Below are 17,089 nucleotides of genomic sequence, written 5' to 3' on the forward strand. Positions count from 1 at the left end.
TTTTAAGCTTGAATTAATGGAATGAATTTTCATGGATTAAGCGAGCAAACACAGACCCTCAGAAAAGAAATGACAAGTCCAAGGTCACTCAGCTAGTCTTCCTGGAGGCAGAGCCACAAGCCGGTTCTTCTGACCTGTGGTTTGACTCTAATTTTCCCATTTTCATGTGCTACTTGTTCAAAGAAGGTATGGGAGGACCTCAGGTGGATCCTGAAAACCAATCGCTCAGGAAAAACTGAGGGTATTTCTGTCACTAAGATCACAAGTGGAGCTCAAGGGTGAGCCAAACCTTTGTTTTTGATACTTTTTAATGATTTTTCCAGGATGTGTGAACCCTTTGTGGGTTCTCCTAAACCAGAGGGTACTGGGTGAGGGGTGAGAAAGACCCTTCACACAGTCCTTCATCTATTCCAAATTGTCTCCTGATGGCAGGATGATATGTATTTTATTTATTTTTGAATGCATTTATTGTATTTTTATTGATGTATAGTTGATTTATAGCATTAAGATAGCTTCAGGTGTACAACATAGCAATTTAATATTTTTATACATTACATTACACTTAAACTTACTACAAAATAGATGTCATATCACATCTTCTTTATCCATTCATTTGTTGATGGGCAGTCTAGGGTGCTTCCATGTCCTGGCCATTGCAAATGATGGTGCCGTGAACCTTTATAAGACTGCTGACAATTAGCATTTTTAAGATGCCGTCATCAACACAGCCTGAAACAGGAGTAAGTTTATGGGGGATAATTTCAGATTGTCATTTGTTTTCCTTATTACAAAGCAACAGTGGAAAACAACTCCCTTTGGCTACCTTGTGGAAACACCGGTAACCCTTCATCTCTGGGTAGAAACTTTCATGGAGAAACCTTTTTCCTACCCCTGTCCACATTCAGCCCTGTCAACTGAAAAAGAAAAAACAAGCACAACCAAAAAGGTGAGAAGCATGTTTTAATTGGCAGACAACCTGGGGACTTCAAGCCTGGGACACAGCATCTCAGATAACACTGAGAGACTGTTTTGAAGAGGCAATGCGGTTGGGGCAGGGTGCAGTAAGATAGGATATATAGGAGCTTTTGCAACAACAACAACAAAAACAGGTAGTCGAAACATCAAAAGATTACTATTAATTAAAGAAAACTGGACATCTCAAGTTAGTGAATTTAATGTTTTTCTGTGCGTATGCTAAGTCACTTCAGTCGTGTCCAACTCTTTGCGACCCCATGGACTTAGCCCCCCAGGCTCCTCTGTGCATGGGATTCTCCAGGCAAGAATACTGGAGTGGGTTGCCATTTCTTCCTCCAGGGAATCTTCCCGACCCAGGGATCAAACCCACGTCCCTTATGTCTCCTGCATTGGCAGGCAGGTTCCTTACCACTAGTGCCATCTGGGAAGCCCTGGGATGATGCAAGACTCTGGGCTCACTGAAATCATTCCTTTGACCTGCTCCTCAGCTCTCTGGGGCTAGAATTCTGTGCTTTCTCATCCTGAGTCTCTTCAGGGTGCCCCGCAACCCGGTGGGGAGTGGGGGATTGCTGACTGCTAAACGGCAGGCATTCTTTGTCTCCATCCTGAGTTCCCTCTGGGCTTACCTTCCAGGCAGCTGTAACGTTACGGCAACGTCCTCTGTTTACCGACATGGCAGGTAACATTTTTCCTTCACAGCACCCACCCCTTGGAATGGATTGTCTTCTGTGTGACTCCCAGACTAGCCTGATCAGAGCAGAGGCCTTGCAAGACTCATCACTCCCCTTTTGTTTTTACTTAGTTCTTCACCAAAAACTTTTGGAAATTCGTGGTGACTGACGGGTGCGGGTGCGATGATGCTATCTATTGGAGTCAGGGTATGGAACAGGATCTGGGCTCCTGGGGAGTGGGCGTGGAGCTAACTTATAAAGAAGACTGAGGACCCAAGTCTTTGGTCTACTTTTGCATCTGAATAATGAACTGTAAGATACATTCTACCCTTGTTTCCAGTAATGGGTTAGCTGATTAAAAACAAATTGCAAGTGAACGGATCCCACTAGCTGTGTTCTGCTCAAAGCTGAGCTTTTGTGCCCTGGGAGAACCAGCGTTCACCACCTTTTCCAAAGCCTGTGATGGGCTTTATATCTCTTCTCCTCATCTTCCGTGGGTCATTTTTATTCTGGCATTGGTGCAACCAAGCTGCCGCCTTTGTTGGGAACGCCAGGCACCCAGGGCCCTCTTGCTATGCTCTTGCACTAAACATCCCAGAGTGGCTGCATCCAGGGTCCCTCCCCTCCTGGCCCTTCTTGCTGCAGGTGTATCCACACAACTCTAGACACAGGCTCTTGGACCCTAGAAAGGAAGGATATTATCTCACTTCAGAAGCCTTCCTTGTTCTACCTGTGGCCCTGAGTTGTGAGTTCTGCTCTGACCTCACCAGCACAGACTCATGAAAAACTGGAAAACCATTTCATTTGTTTTCCAAGTGAGTGCTCTCAAATTGTCAAATGAACAAATACTCCCAAACCCTTTTGAGTCCCATCAGAGAGTGCTGATTCAGCATCCGAACGAGCAGCTGGTGCAATGTGCTCCCTGGGTCCAGGAAAAGCCTCCTGGCGGTCGGTGGGTGGCTCAGAGCTGGCAGGGCGCCCCGGACTGGAGCTGAGTGGAGGAATCTGGCGCCAGGTATCTGAGAGTTTTTCCCTCCAGATGCCCAGTTTGCGCTTGTCAGAAATGAGAAAGCAATTTATTCCAGAAAAACCTTAAAAAAAAAAAAAAAAAAAAAAAAAAAAACCACACAAAACAATTGCTGTAGAAGAAAAATAATTTCCAAAGCTACCCAATCCTGCTTCCCCAGCCCCTCTCAGGTGCAGACTGTTCCACAGGCCAATTCTTTCACACCTTTGAGGAACAGGGAATTCTTAGATGATATAAACCATTCCAGTACACATGGAAAAAGAAGACATACTCCAAAGTGATTTTCTAAAACCAGGATAATATTGATAAGAGAACCTGACAAAGCATTGCTAAAATACATATGTACCCATTCAACGAACTTATGACTATGTATTTAGTATAAAAATCCCAAATTCCAAAGTAAAACACCTATGCATATGATCAAGTAGCATATTAGAAGATTAATATACTTCATCAAAGAATGGATCATTTGCAGAGATGTGGATGGAGCTAGAGGCCGTCATACAGAGTGAAGTAAGTCAGAAAGAGAAAACAAGTATCGTGTATTAGCACATATATGTGGAGTCTAGAAACGTGGTTCATGTGAACACATTGGCAGCACAGGAATAGGGACACAGACATAGGGAATGGACATGTGGCTACGGGGGGAAGGGAAGGAGGGGGTGAACTGGGATACTAGGATTGACATGTATACACCACCATGTGGAAAACAGATAGCTAGTGGGAACCTGCTATATGGCACAAGGAACTTGGTTCAGCACTCTGTGATGACCTATAGGGGTGGGTTGGGCGGGTGAGGTCCAAGAGGGAGGGGACATATGCACACACATGGCAGTCACTTCACTGTACCGCAGAGGCGAACACAGCATTATAAGGCAATTATACTCTAATAAGAAGAGAGACAGTCTTACCAAAGTTAAAAGCAAAAAGGAATGTTAAGGGCTGAAAGTTGTAAAACACATCAACGTTGTTCAACACGTCAACAGGTTATGTTCACACTAGTACCTTGGGTGAGGTGTGGTGAGGCCAGATGAAGGTCAAGAGAGAGAGAGACCAGAAAGAGTTTGTGTTTTGCTCCTTACAGGACCCTGTTGAGAGTTCTGCAAGCTCCTGGGCCCTTGGGGGTGGCAGAGGTGGGGCAGAAGGTCCAGGGAAAGAATAAACGTCCTTCTCATGGTGTCTGCAGGAAGGAATGAGTGAGTCAGGGCAAGCAGGCAGAGAACTAGTGGCTTTGCACGATCTTAGTTGGCTCCAGGTATAGACAGTGCCCAGGTGACTGGAACATGGCCCTTGATGGCCCTGGGGCCATCAAGGCTGGAATAGGATGGCCCGCAGTGTAGATGCCTCCAGAAGTGATTGGTGGGATTGCGGACTTAGCTGCTCACGGAGAACTGACCAGCCTTAGCCAGGTCCTTATGCAGCAACATGGATGGACCTAGAGAGATGATCACACTCAATGAAGCAAGTCAGATGGAGAAAGACAAATATATGATATTGCTTATATGTGGAATCTAAAATAGGATACAACTGAATTTACTTACAAAATAGAAATAAATTCATAGACATAGAACACAAACTTATGGTTACCAAAAGGGAAAGGATGGGAATAAATTAGGAGTTCTGAATTAACAGATATACATTAGCATATATAAAATAAACAACAAGGACCTACTGTATAGCACAGGGAACTATACCTAATATCACTTCATGGGAAATAGATGGGGAAACAGTGGAAACAGTGTCAGACTTTATTTTGGGGGGCTCCAAAATCACTGCAGATGTTGATTGCAGCCATGAAATTATAAGACACTTACTCCTTGGAAGGAAAGTTATGACCAACCTAGATAGCATATTCAAAGGCAGAGACATTACTTTGCCAACAAAGGTCCGTCTAGTCAAGGCTATGGTTTTTCCTGTAGTCATGTATGGATGTGAGAGTTGGACTGTGAAGAAGGCTGAGTGCCGAAGAATTGATGCTTTTGAACTGTGGTGTTGGAGAAGACTCTTGAGAGTCCCTTGGGCTGCAAGGAGATCCAACCAGTCCATTCTAAAGGAGATCAGTCCTGGGTGTTCTTTGGAAGTAATGATGCTAAAGCTGAAACTCCAGTCCTTTGGCCACCTCATGCGAAGAGTTGACTCATTGGAAAAGACTCTGATGCTGGGAGGGATTGGGGGCAGGAGGAGAAGGGGACGACAGAGGATGAGATGTCTGGATGGCATCACCGACTCGATGGACGTGAGTCTGAGTGAACTCTGGGAGTTGGTGATGGACAGGGAGGCCTGGCGTGCTGCGATTCATGGGGTCGCAAAGAGTCAGACACGACTGAGCAACTGAACTGAACTGAATAACCTATAATGTAACAGAACCTTAAAAGAATCTAAAACTTAAAAAGAATTAAAAATCTAATAAAAGAATATATGTATATGTGTATATATATATATATATCATCACTTTGTTGTACACCTGAAACTAACACAACACTATATATCAGTATATTTTCAATAAATTAAAGAAAAAACCCAGCATTTAAATAACTATGTTATGTAAGTAAAAGAAAATAATAACATATTTCAACAAGTCTTTAAAGATATTAATATTTAATAAAATATAATACCTTTACTGATTAAAAAAGTAGACTTAATAAAAAGGAATAAAAGGATTAAGAAAAAGTTATTAATAAAATTTAAACAAACTTTTGACATGATTTTGTTATATAAAACGAGCATCAGATTTGGTGAAAACATTAATAGAGTTATTATTAAAGTTAGAAACAAGATAAAGATGTCTATTATCAACACATATTGAGTAATATTCTGAAGAATTATCCGATGTATGGAGAAGAGAGAAAAGAATTAGTCCAAATGTTAGAAAGTTACTTTTGCACATAATGTGACTGTACACATGGGAAATGCAGGATAATTATTAAAATATTAAAACCGATAACAAAATTTAATAAGGAGGTTAGTTATAAAATTAATATGCCAACACATCTACATCACCAATCAGTTTCAAGGTACAATCAATAAACAGGATATCATTTGAAGTGACAAAATCAAATATAGGAGAAATATGGAGGAATTAAATGAAAGATGAATATATAGAACCGAGGGCTTCCCTGGTGGCTCAGATGGTAAAGAGTCCACTTGAATGCAGGAAACCTGGGTTCAATCCCTGGGTTGAGAAGATCCCCTGGAGAAGGGAATGGCTACCCACTCCGGTGTTCTTGCCTGGAGAACTCCATGGACAGAGGAGCCTGGTGGGCTACAGTCCATGCAGTGCAGAGTTGGACACGACTGAGTGACTGACACTTTGTCAACCCTAATCTCCCAACTCACCCCACCCCTCCATGTCCACATGTCCATTCCCTACATCTGCATCTCTAGTCCTGCCCTGCAAATAGGTTCATCTGTACCATTTTCCTAGATTCCACATATATGCGTTAAAATACATTATTTGATTTTCTCTTTCTGATTTACTTCACTCTGTATGACAGACTCTCTCTCCCCTCCTGCTATCAGTCAAGAACATATTGCTCCAGGGAACAAGATATTGCCTGTACAGGCAGGTTTCACCTTGGTGCCAAACCACACCACATTCTGGAGTCCGTGAACTTGCTCAGCTGACCCTGGAGTTTGAAGCTGAGGTTCCCTGGGGCTCTCGAGCTCAGCCCCCTCCCATCCTTCCTCCCAGGCCCTGCCTTCTACCATCCCCATCCGTCCCTTTCAGCATCCTCTCTGCTCCTTCCTTCCCACAGGGACAGGCATTTCTGCTTTCGCCTTGCACAGGGGACTTCCTTCCTGGCAGAGCTCAACAAGTGCAGACAAACAGGTCACTTTTCTTCAAAGCCAGACCATGTTGCTATCTTCAGAGAATCTCAACGTGTGCGTCACAGTCTCCCAGATTCACAGGCTTCCTTCCGAGCCACATGGAGGTATCTGAGCTCCTCTTCCCAAGGCTCATTTGCTATCACAGGCATACCTGTCACTAGCCCTCCAGCCTCTGAAAAGACCACCATGTCAAAGCCTCTCTCAGGCTCGTTTCTGCCTTCCCAATGTTCTTCCCTCCCCAGTGATGCATTTCATGATTTTCCCATCTGCTTCTTTAATATCATTAAATCAGTGCCAGGCAGGTTTTAACAGTCACAGGGCTGTGACAGAAGAGGGAAGAAAAAAAGGTTCACTTCTAAGATTTTCTTTTTTGCCGTACCACTTGGCAAGTGAGATTTTAGTTCCCCAACCAGGGATTGAACCTGCGTGCCCTACATTGGAAGCACAGAATCTTAACCACTGGAGCACGGGTGAAGTCACAAAGCTTCATTTCTAAAATAGACATTCTGGTGCACTGGGAGGACAGGCATTACGGTAGTCAGTACAGAAGAAGCCTTTTTGTTATGGAAAAGTCTGGGTTTGTTTTGCTTTTGTTGTATTTTTCCTGTTGCTCTGTCTCCATAGATATTTTCCGACTTCAGAGCAGGAGTGCTGGTTGTGCTGCTTTGCTTGAGGTGGGGGAAGTGGCGTGTGTATGTGTGTGTGTGTGTATGTGTGTGTGTGGTAGTGGGGCTGAAAATCCGATTAGCAATTCCTCTGCACCAAACTCAGCAGATTTGCCCCGTGGTGACTGGCTCCCACTGCCAGGGGCGGGCTGGGCCACTGGTGGGGTGACTGCAATACTCCAGGCCCCCTGCTTTGGTTTCCAAATGGGATCCTCCCCAGAGCAGCCAAGCTGCTGCCTATTGTCAGTCTCTCCGGTTGCATCCTTTACAGATAAGTGGGCTGCAGCTCCTCCATATGGGCCATTAATGGTGCAGCTGCCCCAGCAGACCAGCGCTCTCAGGGCAGAGGGAAAGGCCTGGCACACAAAGACTACACACTGTTTGTTTGCCAGGCTCCCTGGGGCTTAAGTACGCGCTGATGGAAGCCCAACAGAACGTCTGAGAACTCTGGCCTGCTGCAGACCAGATCCGCCCACTCTGGACCTGAGGTCTCAGCATCCCATGCCATCCTCCTTGGGCAGCAAGTGCTCTGGCTGTTTAATCAGGGTATGACATACATGTGGCCTCTGGACCAAGCCTGCGTGGGAATGCCCTTGTCACACAGATTGGGGCAAGTGAATGGATTTTTATGCATCTTAGTTCCGCATTTGTAAATTGAGGATGCTACTACTCACCTTGGAGGGCTGTTACTCTGATGAGTTGAGAAAGTACCTATAAAGGAATGAGGGGATAGAAGGGCGGTCCAAGAGAGAAAGGATATGGGATTTCCCTATAGCTCAGATGGTAAAGAATCCGCCTGCAATGCAGGAGGCCTGGGTTCAATCTCTGGGTCAGGAATATCTCCTGGAGAAGGGAATGGCAACCCACCCCAGTATTCTTGCCTAGAGAACCCATGGACAGAAGGAGCCTGGTGGACTATAGTTCGTGGGGTTGCAGAGTGGGACACGACTGAGCAATTAACTACTACATTACTATAGCTGATTCACTTTACTGGACAGCAGAACTAACACAGTATCGTAAAGCAATTATCCTCCAATTTTAATAAGAGACTTTGTATGGGGCCTGGTAAAAAGGGCTTGGGCTCGCAATCAGACAAACCTACGCTGTAAGCTCACCTCTGCCACCTACTGGTGGTGCACCTGGGTCTTGGAAAAGACCTAACATCTTAAAACCCCGAGGGATGGAGTGGGAAGGGAGGTGGGAGGGGGGTTCAGGATGGGGAACACATGTACACCCATGGCTGATTTGTGCAGTGTATGGCAAAAACCACTACAATATTGTCAAGTAATTAGCCTCCAATTAAAATAAATAAATTAATTAAAAAAAACAGACCTCAGTTTATGCATCTGCATAATGGCTCAAGGATCATCTCCTAATCGGCTGTTATTAGAATTAGATGACAATCCATGAACCTAGGAAAACATCTGGCAGGTATCAGAGGCGTGAGGACGCTGGTTTCCCTTCCCCTGGGGGGCCACGGATCGCGCTCACTTATCTGGCGCCTGTGTAGGAAGTGGTTTCCCTGTCATCATCCCCAGTTTATCCAGGCTGACAAGGACTGGCTTGCCAGGAGCTTGCTGAGTTCACCCATCCAGCTCACTCTTGCAGTCGGGAATGGATTTTCCGCCTGAGGTGGCAAGAAGAAAAGGTGCGTGAACGTGGAACTTTCTACTTATACAAAGACCAATAACCCCCGCCCTCCCCTCCAAGTCCGCAAAAGTTCCAAGCCCAGGATGGTTATGTGTGGTTGAGTCACAGGTTTGCCTCATTCCTTCCAGGCCACCGCCATGAGCTCAAAAGAGATTGGATAAAAGTCATTTCCCTTTGTTTAAAAATATGGGGTTGAAGCTGTAGAATATCAAACAGCATTTAAGCTATTCCTGAGGGAAGAGGCATTTGATGAGGGAAGAAAAAGAATCAAACGGCAGAGAAAACAAAGGGAAACTCAGGGTGCGGAAGGCAACTGAAACAGAAAGAGTTCAGGTCCGCGGACGCAGAGAAATCGGCACAGCGGCAGGATTGGAACGACAACACAGGCCGGAAGAAGGAGGTGGGTCAGGTGACTCTATGTCCTCTGCCAGCTTCTTACATGAAGGGCTCAAAAATGGAGAGAGACCACCTAGGAAGCGCCTGGACATCACAAGTCTGTCGGGCTTCCCTGAGGGTCCGCCACGCGCGTGCGCAGACGACGCCTCGGGGGGGGTCCCAGGTGCCTTTGTGCCGCTGATGTAGGTTGAGTGTAAAAAGGATACAAGATAAATTCCGAGACTAAACCTCAAAGCATATGGCAGAGCTGGAGCATCGTGCTTGAGGAGGGAGTCTGGTGATGATGAAAGCCAGGACAGCGAGGAATCCTTTGGGGGCATCCCAGGCTTGTCAGTGGTCAAGGTCAGAGCTCTGACAGCACAGGGCACCTTGAAGCCTTTCTTAACTGTGATTAACATCTGATACTTCAGTGTACCCGAGATTCAGCATCTGGGCAAAGAGAGCTGCAGGAATTGCTGCTTGTATTTTTTCAGATGGGAAAAGCAAGTATCGGCATTATTAGAATCATAGTCTTAGAAATGAAAGGGATCTTGATTGTATGTTACCCAAGGGATTTACAATGGCTCACCATAAACAGAGAGACCCATATACACTGAAGCTGTTAACAGAGTGAGAAGGTAAAAGGGAAGAGCAAGACACACACACAGAGACAGATAAACAAACCCAAACCCCAAACTCCTTTTTAAAATCAGCAGCAACTGGAGCTTTATGCTTCCTAGCAACCAAGACAAAGGAAAACAAGTGACCTCAAGATCACCTAATCCAACCCCATCATTTTATGGATGAGGAAATAAGGGTCTATATTATTTTTAAAAGCTTTTCATCAATGAAATATGTTTCTGGAGTTTCTGTAGCTAAGCATGGAATTATTTCCACTATAATGTTGCAGATTGATTTTTTTTTTTTTTCAAATGGGCTTTTTCGTGAGGCACTGCTGATCTCCCAGAAACCAATTACACACCAGAGCAGCACAGAATGCTACACGAAAAGTTAACCTTCAAGGAGCTACAACAGTTCACACGACAAGAAAACAGTCCCTTTATGGGAATACCATTCTCCCGCCTAGCTGCAAGCCACATATTCTGGACACTGTCTCCGCTCCCCTTCAGTTAAATTACCCCCAAGCTTTCAATCCTTTGCTCATCCTCACCATGCTGTCCTGACTTCACCCTAGTTTTCCACTCAGGCACATGGTTGCTGGGCTTCAGGCAAAGTGGGAAGGGCCCCACAGAAACCCAGCTTGGATAGTGATTATTTGCTGAAATTTGCCCCAGGAGTTAGGCAGTCAATTTAGCAGAACATCAGGCAAGGAAGTGATGTATCCGAGAGAGCAACCCCTCCCACCTAGTCCTGGGGGTACCGAGCAGGTTTTGAGAGAAGACAACTGAAATAATGGAGCCCTGAAGCCTCTAGGACAGGAGCAAGAAAAATGCTATTGGAGGGGTCCTGTTGTGTCACTGAAGCAATTGGACTCAAGGCTCAGTCATGAAATCTACCCCCATGAGTCTCCCAACCCAAGGCACAGTATCTGATCTGTTCTGTTTCATCTGCTTCTTGTCCCAGCTGGTATGGCAGCAACTGGCTCCATGTGGATCACAGACACCTCCCACAGATACAGTTTGGCAGCATCTCGCATCATCCCTTGCTTCCCATTTCAGGGCACCTCCCATCTCAGTCCATTGCATCTGTGACCTGCAGAGTAAAAACCTTTGATTAGGGGGCGATGGGGGGGATTTACAGCCCTTCTGGGCTTCTCTGGTGGCTCAGTTGGTAGGGAATCTGCCTGCAGTGCAGGAGACCCAGGTTCAATCCCTCTGTTGGGAAGATCTCCTGGAGAAGGGAATGGCAACCCACTCCAATATTCTTGCCTGGAGAATTCCATGGACAAAGGAGCCTGGTGGGCTAGTGTCCATAGAGACATGAAGAGTTGGACACGACTGAGTGACTAACATAGCCCTTCTTGGTGGATGGCCCTCGAGACAAGTTACGTTTAATGGGTGGCTGTTTCATCAGCGTCTTTTGGATGGTGTCCCCCAGTCTTGTTTCATTCTCCTTGCTCCTGTCTCCTGCTCTAGGAAGTTCCCTGGTGAATGGAAAGTTGAAAGACTCTGCCTTAGTATCAGCTTCCTGGGGAACTGAGAGCAAAGAACCTGGGCTTAGACAGATGCTTACCTTCTGGGCCAATTCTCCTGCTTCCAGTTAAATGAGACCAGGATTTCTGGTCAGGCTGAGAGTAAGTTAGATTTTAGGATTGATTTGATTTTTCATTTTGATTTTGGTCACCTAGACTTGACTTTCTCTTTTGGAGAAACAAAACTCGATTTTTTTTTGATCAGTTATCCGTCTACCACCCCTGATTATGCAGTCCCAGTGTTCATTTCCAGTCCAACTTAAGGAGTACATGTAGGTTTGTTTCCAGCTAATTAAAGCATTGTATACCCACTGGCCAATGGCTGATCCAGGATGGAAGCATGACCCAAACTGAGCCAATGTGACATGATAAAAACTTTTGGTAGGACTAGTAGATAAGAGGCATATTTTCTTTTCCACTGTACTTGAAGCCTTGAATGTAGAAAATGTAATAAAAGGGCTGTTACAGCCACCTTGCCAACCCAAAGGGGAAGCTATCTCATGACAGACACAACACGGAGGAAGCAGAGCTCAGAGAAATCAGGACCTGGAGACATAGTTTGATCACGCTCTTCCCTCCCATCAAGCAATGGCTAAGATCTTAGACTTTTCATTTATGTCAGCCAACATGTTCCCTTTTTGCATAAACCAGTTGTTGCTTGTTTGGTTGTTATTGTTCATTTACAAATCAAAGAATCTTGACTGACTTAAGGGTACAAATTTGCCACTAGTAGATAAGTCTTCATGATGTAAGGCATAGTATATTGACTACATGCAACAATACCAGATACTAAATTTCAAACTTGCTAAGAGACTAGATCTTGGCTATTCCCACTCTAAGAGAGAATTGATAATTATGTGACATGATAGAGGTGTTAGTAACACTAAAATGGCAACCATTTTGCAATATATAAAAGTATCACATCGACTCATTCTACACCTTAAATAGAGTTACATTTCAAATATATTTCAATTTTTTTAAAAAAGAATCTTGACTGATATATGAAGACCTGTCTACCTTGAGTTCCTTGTTTTTGCAATCCATTTTGGTTGTCACTCTAAAGTGTTTTCTAAAATTTATGTGTATTAAATGTTGAAGATATAAAAAAAGAATAACTTTAAAATAGCTATCAAACTCCCAACTTTTGCCACCCAGTTAAAGAAAGAAAACATGATTTTTTCGAGTTCGTTGTCGCCTCTCCTAGATTCTACATCCTCCTCTACAGCTTCAGAAGTAGCAACTATGCTGAATTCTGATGAATGTATTATATGTTTGTATCTCTAACTAACATATAGTGGTTTTGCATAAGTTTTAGCTTTATATAAATGCAGTCATGGTGTATGTATTCTTCCTTGACTTGCTTTTTAAATTCAACTCTGTAGAGGTGATCCCTGACTTACAATGGTATGACTCAGCATTTTTCAAATTTAAGATGATTTGAAAGCACTATGCATTCAGTAGAAACTGTACTTCAGATTTTGATCTTTGTTTGGGCTAGTGATATGCAGTATGATCCCTTTCAGATGCGGAGCAGCAGCAAAGAACCATAGCTCCTAATCAACCATGCAATCAAGAAGGTAAACACCTGATACACTTACCATCATTCATACTCACTTTTGATAAATCATGTAAGATGTTCAACACTTTATTATAAAATTGACTTCGGGTTAGATGATTTTACCTAACTGTACACCTTAAGTAGGCTAGATGTTCAATAGATTAGGTATACTAAATGCATTTTTTACTTATGTTATTTACATCTCAAGATGGGTTTATGAGAAAGTAACCCCTTTTGGGGCTCCCCAGGTGGCGCTAGTGATAAATAACCCTCCTACCAATGCAGGAGACTAAGAGATGCAAGTTCGATCCCTGAATCCAGAAGATCCCCTGAAGGAGGGCATGGCAACTCATTCCAGCATTCTTGCCCAGAGAATCTCATGGACAGAGGAGCCTGGCGGGGTACAGTCTATGGGGTCACAAAGAGTCCAACTCAACTGAAGTGACTTAGCACACACACACACACAAACCCTTTATAAATCTAGGAAGATGTGTATTCTGGAATTCTTCCATATGGTTGCATGCAATTATGATGAATTTATTTTTTATTTTCCATGCACATACTATGATTTTTCCTGCTGCTCTTAGAGTTTTATCTCTAGATTTGTTTGCTATTGCAAACTACTCTGTTATGAACCTTCTCATAAGTGTCCTTGTGAATCTGTGTATAGGTTTCTTTAGGGCTTATATCATCAAGAAGAATCTTTATTCATCTACAGGTACATATTTACTAAAAAACTACAAATTGTTCTGTACAGTGGTTTTACTAATCTACACTTGCATAAATCATGGATAAGTACAGTTTTTAAATGATTTGTCTAAAACTTGGTATTATCAGATCTTATTGTTTGCCACTAATGATGTCTTTAAATTTGTATCATTTGTGTGGTTTCAGCTTACATTTTTTTCTGATGGTAATATTGTTTAAATCACAGTGAAATCAAAAGGATTTCATCCATGTTTTCTCTGAAGGTAAAATATATATATATATATATATATCTTACACATCTTTTATTTTAGAGTGAACATCTGACATATCAATTAATGAGAAGACCAACCAAGTGGTGAGGTTGTTTAAAGAGAATTGAAGATAGTGGAGAATTTATAGTGGCTGATGCTTTGAGTGAGGTGGCTAATTTCCATACAAAACTAGTTAAAATCCTACAGTGTAATAAAACTTCAGTTTGGAGGTTTATCATTTCTATATATGTAAACCTTTTGTATCTCTACCAAATTGGAAAAAAAAAGTTTGCATTCATATCAGACAATAATCATTTACTTTGCTATACATTTTTAGTAAGTTTTTATCTATACTTGTAGACTTGCAAACTATCCTAATCAACAGTAAATAATAAATCAAACGAAGAAAAACATTCCAAGTAGAGAAGTTGGCACAATTTTTCCATAGAGAACCAGATAGATAGTGCTTTATGTTTTCTGGGTAATCTGGTCTCTGGGGTATCTCTTCTTTTCTATCTGTGAAAGCAGTCATCGACAATATGTAAATAAGTAAGTGTGGCTGTTCCCATTCAACATTATTTCCAAAAGATGGTTTTAGTGTCTGACCTGCGGGCATAGTTTGCCAACCCCTAACCTGGAGAATCAGATAATCCCTGAAATTAAAAGATGCTTGCTCCTTGAAAGAAAAGCTATGACCAACCTGAAAGTGAAAATGAAGTTGCTCAGTCGTGTCCGACTCTTTGCTACCCCGTGGACTGTAGCCTACCAGGCTTCTCTGTCCATGGGATTCTCCAGGCAAGAATACTTTTTGCTACCCCATGGACTGTAGCCTACCAGGCTTCTCTGTCCATGGGAATCTCCAGGCAAGATTCTCCAGGCAAGTGGGTTGCCATTTCCTTCTCCAGGGGATCCTCCCGACCCAGGGATCAAACCCAGATCTCCCGCATTGGAGGCAGACACTTTAACCTCTGAGCCACCAGTGAAGCCTAACCTAGACAGCATGATATAAAAAACAGAGACATTACTTTGCCAGAAAAGGTCCATCTAGTCAAAGCTATGGTTTTTCCAGTAGTCATGTATGGATGTGAGAGTTGGACTATAAAGAAATCTGAGCGCCAAAGAATGGATGCTTTTGACTTGTGATGCTGGAGAAGACTCTTGAGAGTCCCTTGGACTGCAAGGAGATCCAACCAATACATCTTAAAGGAAATCTGTCCTGAATATTCACTGGAAGGACTGACGCTGAAGCTGAAGCTCTAGTACTTTGGCTACCTGATGTGAAGGGCTGACTCATTTGAAAAGACCCTGATGGTGGAAAAGATAGAAGGCAGGAGGAGAAGGGGATGACAGAGGATGAGATGGTTGGATGGATCACCAATTTGGTAGACATGTGTTTGAATAGGCTCCAGGAGTTGGTGATGGACAGGGAAGCATGGCGTGCTGCAGTCTATGGGTGGCAAAGAGTTGGACATGACTGAGTGACTAAACTGAACTGAACTCACCTGGAGAATCAGGTAATCCCCAGGGGACCCTGCCAGAAAACACTCAGATACAGTGAAAGAACATTCAGTAATTCCTCTGGTCTATTTTTTCTCAGCACTGTGGGCATTTTTCTTAGCAGTCTTTCCTTTGATCATAAATAATCTCCAAAGATTATTTTTGATCACAAAAAGCTGGCCTCATTGTGTTTGACCCTAATTCATTTACATAGTTTCAGTAAAAATTGCTAATTTATGCATATAAGCCACATTTTACCACTGTCAGCAAATCTCGAGTTTGTAAGGCCAGGAAATTAACTTCTGTCTGAAGAAATGGAATAGTTTCTATTATTTTTCATTGCTCTCACTGTTTCTTTTAGTTTAAAGCCATGGAATCAAACCCAATGTCTATAAATACTGGTGAAATTCTCTCTCCTCTGACTAAGGTTCATGGCCAGCCAAGAAATAGCCTTCCTTACTACCTCTAAGGACTGGAAGCTTTAAGCCAAGGGGTTAGTAAACTTTGTGTAATGGACCAGATTGTAAATACTTCAGACTTTGAGGCTGTAACACCTCTGTTTCAATGACTCACTCTACTATTGTAGACCCATTAACAATATGTAAACAAATGGATGTGTTTGTGTTCTGATAAAACTTTATTTACAAAAACAGCTGCTGGGCTGAATTGGATGGGTGGCCATGGTTTGCTAACCATTGCTTTCAGTCATAGACCAGGTACTAACCTAAATATCTTAGGAAGTAGAGGAGAGTAGACCAATATTCAATGATAAATTTAACATTTTAACAGAGAGTAAACCTAATTCTAGTTATGCATCAATATAGTATTTGCTGCTAAAGGGATCAAAGCTCTTTTAAAAGAATCTTTTGAATAAGTTCATCAAAATGAGCCTCTTTTGGCAAAATGTTAGCATATTTTGTTGCTTCTTTTCAGACTCATTATTTGCACGTATCATAATCCAAGGAAAATAAAATCACCTTCTGCAAACGAAATTCAGGTTTTTCTCATCACTATATATATATATATATATATATATATATACATATTTAACATTTTAGAAGGGCCAGTCATTTAATTTTAAACAAAACTATCATACTTTTTCACCTAAGCAAACAAGAACATCTAATGACCTTGCATACTATGTTGTACCTATATGCTATTATTCCTCCCAGTAGAGCATGCATGAGAGATCAAATTGCCAACATCAGTTGGATCATCAAAAAAGCAAGAGAGCTCCAGAAAAAACATCTACTTCTGCTTCATTGACTACATCAAAGCCTTTGACTGTAGATCACAACAAACTGTGGAAAACTCTTCAGGAAATGGGGAACGCAGACCACCTGACCTGCCTCCTGAGAAATCTGTATGCAGGCCAACAAGCAACAATTAGAATGGACATGGAACAACAAACTGGTTCCAGATTGGGAAAAGAGTATGTCAAGGCTGTATATTGTCACCCTGCTTATTTAACTTATATGCAGAGTACATCATGAGAAATGCTGGGCTGGATGAAGCCCAAGCTGGAATCAAGATTGCTGGGAGAAATATCAATAACCTCAGATATGCAGATAACACCACCCTATGACAGAAAGAGAAGAAGAACTAAAGAGCCTCTTGATGAAAGTGAAAGAGGAGAGTGAAAAAGTTGGCTTAAAGCTCAACATTCAGAAAACTAAGACCATGGCATTCGGTCCCATCATTTCATGGAAAATAGATGGGGAAACAATGGAAA

This window comes from Bubalus bubalis, chromosome 1, assembly GCF_019923935.1.
Source record: "Bubalus bubalis isolate 160015118507 breed Murrah chromosome 1, NDDB_SH_1, whole genome shotgun sequence".
Taxonomy (NCBI): domain Eukaryota; kingdom Metazoa; phylum Chordata; class Mammalia; order Artiodactyla; family Bovidae; genus Bubalus; species Bubalus bubalis.